The sequence below is a fragment of the Paramormyrops kingsleyae genome, chromosome 16 (genome assembly GCF_048594095.1).
Source record: "Paramormyrops kingsleyae isolate MSU_618 chromosome 16, PKINGS_0.4, whole genome shotgun sequence".
In the NCBI taxonomy this organism is placed as follows: domain Eukaryota; kingdom Metazoa; phylum Chordata; class Actinopteri; order Osteoglossiformes; family Mormyridae; genus Paramormyrops; species Paramormyrops kingsleyae.
The window spans coordinates 23,276,156-23,283,894 of record NC_132812.1 but is presented as its reverse complement, the minus strand read 5'-3'; the positions used below and the strand labels follow the sequence as shown (position 1 = coordinate 23,283,894).

The 7,739-nt window shown below is 41.6% G+C and overlaps 1 long non-coding RNA gene across 2 annotated transcripts; it reads right to left on the bottom strand.

The window, feature by feature from the left end:
* Positions 1-307: 307 nt before the first annotated feature.
* LOC111858407 (uncharacterized) lies at positions 308-6,695 on the bottom strand. Of its 2 annotated transcripts, XR_002841579.2 has the most exons (4): positions 5,967-6,695; positions 3,866-4,098; positions 3,650-3,753; positions 308-727 (listed from the first exon to the last, which is right to left on the bottom strand). It is a non-coding gene; the product is annotated as an uncharacterized lncRNA (long non-coding RNA). The 2 variants fall into 2 exon arrangements; XR_002841580.2 differs by lacking the exon at positions 5,967-6,695 and having other exon boundaries at positions 3,866-4,443.
* Positions 6,696-7,739: the final 1,044 nt, after the last annotated feature.

Below are 7,739 nucleotides of genomic sequence, written 5' to 3'. Positions count from 1 at the left end.
ACAACCCCAAAAAAGTTGGGACGCTGTGTAAAATGTAAATAAAAACAGAATGCAATGATTTGAAAAATCATATAAACACATATTAGTTGAAAAATGGAACAAATACAACATGTATTTACATTCTACACGGCGTCCCAACTTTTTTGGAAACAGGACTGTATAAATGTGCACTTGAAATGGTGGGCAGCCCGGTTCTGGCCCGTGTGGTGCCCTAGTGAGTATCACCTTTGGCTTCCCGCACTACGAACCCCTCCCCCCCCCCCCCGTGAAAAACCAACAATTGTTCATTGTTTAAAATTGTTTGATTCTGTGTAACACAACAACAAATAATTTAATATGTGACATTTTCATATAATGAAACAATTACAAATAATAATAATATATCTTATAAAAGGTGCTTTGAAGTCCTAATATGTTATTTTATTTGATCACGTTAACTGCATTAACTTTGATACCCCAATGGGAGAATAGTGCGAATAAAGGCAGTCAGTAGAATTTAATTGCTATAAAACAGACTAAAACGTTTTTTGTTATTGAAACATACTTGTGTATGCGATTAATCGCGATTAAAAAAAACAATTGCTTAACAGTCCAATCTTAATCTTTGTTCATTGTGAATTGCTGGTCTTCTTGTCCTCACTTTTCTTACGGTGTTCATGTCGTGTTAACCAGACGGCATCCTTAGCACCAGCCCACTCCTCACACATTGCGACAGTGCGGCGCCTCCCTTTGGAGATGAAAATGAAATTGGTTGGTTAGTCTGCACCTTCTCAGAAGGTGACACCCACTTTCATCAGACTACCATGGGTTCAAGCGAGCCAGTTTCATTTTGTGCCAGATGTCGCGTGAGGCACACGAGTGAAACCGGCCAGCGTAGTTGCCTCACCAGGTGGCCGTCTATGTCACCTACAGGACTGACCAGCCCTACTGGTTAGAAAAGGTTAGAGCATAAACACAAAGAACTGAAAGGACTATTGAACAAGCATTTCTGCTGTATAAAGCATTTGCAGAATTTGGAAAAGCTGCAGCCCGGGGGGGGGGGGGGTGTTTGGGGGGTGTTAACCTGATCTCATGGAGAGCTGCTGTGGGTGCAGGTTTTTGGGGCCCACTGGGGACCCACTGTTACTGGCTGATTGAGAGGTCATCCCAAAAACCCACACCGGCTCCCCATGGATCAAGCTCGCCACCCCAGCTACAGCCTAATTATAAGCACCCACGATTACGTCATGCTTACATGTGAAACTGCACCCTCACACCGCCGACGTGACCTTGATGCACGATACTACGACTTATGAAAATTTTTTAATTCTGTTTTAAGATTTGAGTAAAATATTGCCGGCTCTGCTGCTACAGTACAACACATAACCAGGCCGACTGTGCATTAGGACATTAATGTTTATTGTTCCCAAAGTCCGTAATATGAAAGTCTTTAGGGAATGGATGGCATGATGCTATATGTTCCATGAAGCAAGGCAAATGAACAGTAAATACATTCTATAACGGGCAATTTCCTTTTTTTGTTGTTTTTAAAACCAACCAACCAAACAAATAAATAAATGAACAAAGTTGGATTAAAGATCTCTATCACAAGCTAATATGGTTCTCCAGAAGCTTTATCTTTGGTGTGCAGCACCATCCTCGGTAAAACTACCAATTTCTCAAAAAACATGACAAATTATATCAGATAAAAGTACAGACTCCGATTAAGTCGAAGTGGCTGAGCTGAATTCGGTATGATGAAGTAGTACTTGTATAACGTCGGGGAATATTGTATGAACTGTTTCTGTAATGCATTCCCGAAGCAGTGGCGAGATTTATTATCTCAGTGACAAATGCTCTGTCACTTCGTAATGGGATATTCCCCAAGCACGGCCCCTTTGTTACGCAGCCGGCCGGCGGCCAAGCCTGTGACATGATCGGGGGTGAAAATGTCGACAAGAATTCACAATGAGCTTCAATTACTGACATATTATCCAATGGAGAATCCGTGAAGGTTTTTTTTTTTTTTTATTTACCTTTGCTGGGAATGCCCTCTTGTCGATTCCAATTCAGCCCATCGGAAGACACCGTGCACAGCAAATGTGCCACAGGCTCACATATATATGTCTTAAAATAATATGTAATATTGGAAGATTTCACTCAGCGGTTGGCCCTGAAGTTATACGTCATCACGTGGATGCCATTTTTTAAGGAAGGGATTTTAACATTGGTTAATATTCCTGAACCCGCACTCAACATCTAATCGAAATTTCAGTGTTTAAATATTTCACGCACTGCGGGCAAATCCAGAGTTTCTGACCTTTTTATGCATTTTTAAAAATGACATTAAATTGATAAATGGTGTTAAATAGTTTGTGTCTTACTGTTCCCAGAAGTAGTTTTCCAGCCATACCCGTGTTTCTACCGAAAATGCACTAGTCAGCAACCAGCACATTTTTATTCTTGGATACAAGTATTATTAATGCGATTGACATGAGTGCGCTATAATTGCAACAGATGATAAATGCTTCTCACTGTACAATCAGCAAGCAGATGGAAAGTGGACAACGTGGGAACCATATTGGCTTCCTGAATCTACACTGCAGGTGAATATGATTTTAATAGGATTTTGCTAATTAAAATCTGTTCATGCCGTATCGAGGCGCTATTTTACTGTATTTCTTCTATTATAACAATTGGCATCACTTTCAAAGTCATAGTGGTAAAACACTCATATTACCCCAGGACTTTCTAACTAAACAGAGACCATTGCGGGGCATATTTCGTATTTTTCAAACTGCGGCGCCACCTGCTGGCTGTTCGCCTCCATTATAGTCATCGTCTTTATGCATGACAGCATGCATGGAGCCACTTTTATACGCAATAAACGCCATCAGACTTCACATGTGTTGTGTTTTGCATTTTACTACCGCTGCCTAGTTATCAGTTAACACAGATAAATAGAAATATTCATTTGGCTTATCAAGAGCCATGTTTCAGTCCTCATACTCTTCGAGTCCACGCTTAATAAATCAAACTATCGACGAGCGCTGTGTAATAGATTAGGGCAATAATGTCAAGTGTTTAATGAAATGCAAAGAATTTGTGTGTGGCGCAGCGAGATGTAAGGGTAAGTGTAAGGGTGCTGGCCATTCAGCACCAAGGCAGCCTTGATCACGAACAGCACCATGGACAGCGACCCGTTCGGCGCATGCAGTCCGGTACCGCCGACCGGCGTGCGCAATGACCTCGTCAAGCTTCTCTTTAGACATAAAGCAAAACAGTAGGGGAATGAAGACCAGTCAGCGCCATCTAGCTGTGCATTAACAAAATGTCCTCCTGCACCTATAGCTATGCAATAATATATATATATATATATATATATATATATACACATACACACACATATACACATATATATACACACACACTACTATATGAGGTAGAATATTAGAACTATACTGATAAAACTTTGGGCATCCTCCATTCAAAAGATCAGTGTCATTGACTATAAATCAGTTTTAAAAGGATGCAGATTTCAAGATTTACAGACGCAGCAACAGCGCCACCTTTTGCCCATAACCCAAAGGACAATCTCGAGCCTGATTGTATCATATTAATTATTGTCTGACTGACACCTTCTAACGCAAAACAAATGTCATGCCTTTACCTTGGTTGCCCTCTTCACATTGGAAGCTTGAGGTTCTTGCTTACCAGTCCATGTCCTTACTGGTCCATATCTTTATCTCCCAGGACAATGTGTCCCCTTTGATGCTGCCAAATACCATAAATGTAAATGAGTAGATTCCTTGCAGGAGAGTCTCATGTCTGTGCAACTGCACAGTTTATTAAGCAGCACTGTTTCACTGAAACTCTGAATACTCACATTTCTGGGGTTCACATGTGGCCCCTGTATTGCACAGGTTCCAGGTCCTCTGGTTTCCTACTGCAGCCTGGAGACAAGAGTGTTTGCCATCCTGATATCTCTATATTGCCTGTATCTTGGTATTGGGAGTGTGTGAATGCCTGTTTCTCGTGGTACACAGGCACCCTGTCTGGGAAGATCCCCAGCCTTGCGATCCATGCAGTCTGGGACCGACTCCAGGCTCCCTCCCGCGGCTGGACGATGGATGGATGCATAGGACAGTAAATGCCATACACATGAGAACATTCCATCTTTGATAATCTGTATTTATAACCTCAACTGAAATGTATTCCACTGAACTCTGACATGTTAAACACTACGGTTTAGTAGGTAAAAATATACTTATGAAGCCACGTTTCATCTACAGCACCGAATCTACAATCCGAATGGTGATGTCGCTTTGCAACGGGTATTTCAATGGCTAAGAAGCAGTCAAGGTTATTATATCCCACTTAACCACCTGCTGAAGTTTGGACGGAAGTCAAGTGCCTCATGCACAATGTTAATGCCTATTTAACAAACAATAGACTGATATTATGTTTCAGGCTGCAGGGATGCATGCTGTTATCCAGAAAAGACCAGTGAGTGTTTCAACAGCTCAGAGACTACTACTGGCTGTCTGTGGTACCATCATGATTCCACTGTCTTCATAAATATCCATCAAAATGTGCTTAACAAGACGGCAGGGCAGACATCCCGAAAACGATCATCTTCCTTGGACATCTTGCCAACAATGGAAAAACGAATGGAAATTGGATGTGCTTAAGAGACACCTCTAAATTATTTGACATAAAAACTAAGGGAAAAAATACCTGATCAATTCCACTTTTTCCCAGATCAGTATTTCAAGGCCCTTATTAAAAAAAAAAAAAAAAATCAATGTACCAAATAAAAATGGTGCCTCTACTCTGACATTAAATCTCACAAAGCTTGTGAAAAATGGCTGACAGAGGAAATACCCATCAGAAGCTGATGGGGGCCTGATTCCAGGCAAGAAGCAGAGGAGCTGCAAGCCCACGCCTTTGACGGAAAAGGATTCACTGTGTTTTATGTCCCCTTTCAGAGGTCTTGCTTTGTGACGCTGCACTTGTGACCGAAACCGATGAGAAACAAACAAGGCTTTTTAACACCGGTCCCATGCGATAAGAACGGCACAGCGTGAGATACCGTGTAGCAGACCCACGGCCTGATTTACATTTAGCTGCGATTAAGAACAATCAGCAGCAGCTGTAGCCATTTTTATGCAGAAAGTTCCGAAGACTGATTCACAGAAGGCTGTCTTTCCCGAAGCATATTTTAACCGGGAAAATAGACAATGTCGAATGCTTAATGGTGACCCGACTCCAATGGATTAATGGAGAGGGATTTCACCCTGTCACGAGAAAAATGGTGTTGCATGTCGCAGCCTGGCTTTCCTTGTAGGAAGAGCGAAAAAGGTAATCTGCGGAGGCTGAGCAGAAATCTTCCATAGAGCAGAAGCCAGAAGAGGAGATAACTTTTCACTCCATCAGGTTCTTTGGTTAGATGTTTTGTCCACACCTGCATTTTTGCCTTTGAAATGGGGCAGATATGAAAAGATGCCCTTTTTGTGATTGCAGTATTATGGCGGTCATACTTGATCCCACATATTAAAAAACCAGCCGTCCTCCATCATTATGCCTCATTCAGAGACGCTCATCTGACCGCATCCTGTACAAGAGTATAAGCGGAAGACGAGCGGGAGGAGGACGAGGAAACCTCCGGATAAGAAAGAATTCCAACGTGCACGTTAACTGATTGTAATGACCAAGGTGTCCCACAAGATGGCGCAATCGAGGTGCAAATCACATTCTGCGAAAAAGATTTTTTTCGGCCTCACGGATCTCCAAATGCCTGTTCGTGGGGGCAAATTAAGGATTTTGCAGGGTTGCCAACTCTCACGCATCTGGCTTGAGACTCACGCTCATGCAAGAAATCGTAAGGCAAATCTATATTGTTCCATCATAAACCTAAAATTAGCTACATTAAAAGGTAGTTTGGAAACCCTACACAATATTTACAAGGTAATAAAACTCTTACATACATGTACTTGCAGACTTGTCTCTCGAAGAATTGAAAATCTCATTCCAGGCAGCTGAGCAGTTTGCAGCCCTGGATTTTGTGTTTGTGATCTACAACACCAACGCGCACCTGCGAACAGACTGAAAACATGTTTCTTACAAAATCTTTCTTTACTTGTACGAACCTACTTCCCTGCAATGTATTTCATAATTAGCTTTTAAAATGAACCCAAAGGTCTTTGTCGATTTTTAACCGTTTGTATGAAGTCATCTGTTCAGCGTTAAAGGCAACTGTCGAGATAGATGGAGGTGTACACCATCTGCTATAAAGGTGCCAGGCATGAGTCATTGTTTAACAAAACCAAGATGAACTTTTTCTCTGACCACCGCAACAAGCACTTCAAGCCACGTAAACACACGGAGTCAATGGGGCTGGTGGGGATCGTTGACAAAGACTGCAAACGGCATGATTTTCAGTGCTACAAACATCTCATTTCCTAACTTCACGGCAGATCGCCATTGCCCTTCCAAAGTAATGAAAATCCCGCATTACGAAAAGCAGAATGGACCGCCATGTATGTGCTCGACATTTGTTATGCATTTCAAGTGAACTTTGCACACACTATAGTAGGTAAAACCAAACCCAAGCTTGAACCCGCCTTATCGCGCTAAAACAGAACCTCAAAAGTTCACTAAACTAAATATAATCCCGCTTGGGGGAAAAACATCAGACTGATGCAGATCTGCGCTCCTCGCTTAACTAACTAGGTAATATTCATTAGGCCGTCATCGCGCGCTGCCTTCAGTTTCGCCGAAATCATTATGACATCATTATACTGAATGATGTGGCCGATTAAGACGAAACCTACAGTTGCAGGGTGTATAAACTTACGAACGAATCCAAAAACGAGGGCTACTTCATTGGAATTAAAAATGCCATTAAGGCATGCTTGTCTATAGAACATGTCGTGGTATAGTAACTCCGCCGCATTAATTAATACCACTCTTTAGGAGAATCGACATTTTTAACGATTTTAATGTGTTTAAAACAAGAGATTGCAATCAAAGCCCATTTCCTAAATAGCTTAAACGAATCCCGAGCATAATGTTTTCTGGCCATCAGTACGGGGTTGTCAAACGCAGGAATCTGAAAGATGAATTATTTAACCAGAATTAAGCCGGACACAGACAGCCTTGTAAACAGCCGACGATGGGAGCAATATACAGCTGGTTTGCCAACTAATCCATGTCGGAAAGGACACGGACAGGTCAGGATTTGTACAGTACAACTTCAACCAAAAGGACCCGGATAGCGCTTAAGCGCAGAGTTGCTGTGCTGTGTGCTGATCGATCAGTCCCCTGTCATCATGCCTGTCTCACTATTCATCGTGCCTGTTACTATTTTGAGCCCATTTTTGTTAGTCTATTAACTATCTCATTTGGATTTCGTTGGATTTGGACTTGGCTGCGTTGTTCAATTAATATAGACATTGTAAATAATGTAAGAAAATGTAAATAGTTTTGTGCGAGGGTTGTAGGGAGTGGCTGTCATTTATTTTCTTGCATGGGTACCGTGTGTGTGTGTGTGTGTGTGTGTATATATATATATATATATATATATATATAAAATTCAAGTCCTACAAGAAAATATTTCTGAGATGAACGTAATTCTAAAACCTTATAATCAAATGTCTGGATATTAATCATGCATTCACTTGACTTGACAGGGCAGAGCAGCGTATGTCGTCAACAGGATTGCCCAGGCTGCTTCATTAGGACAGAAACATTTAGGAAAA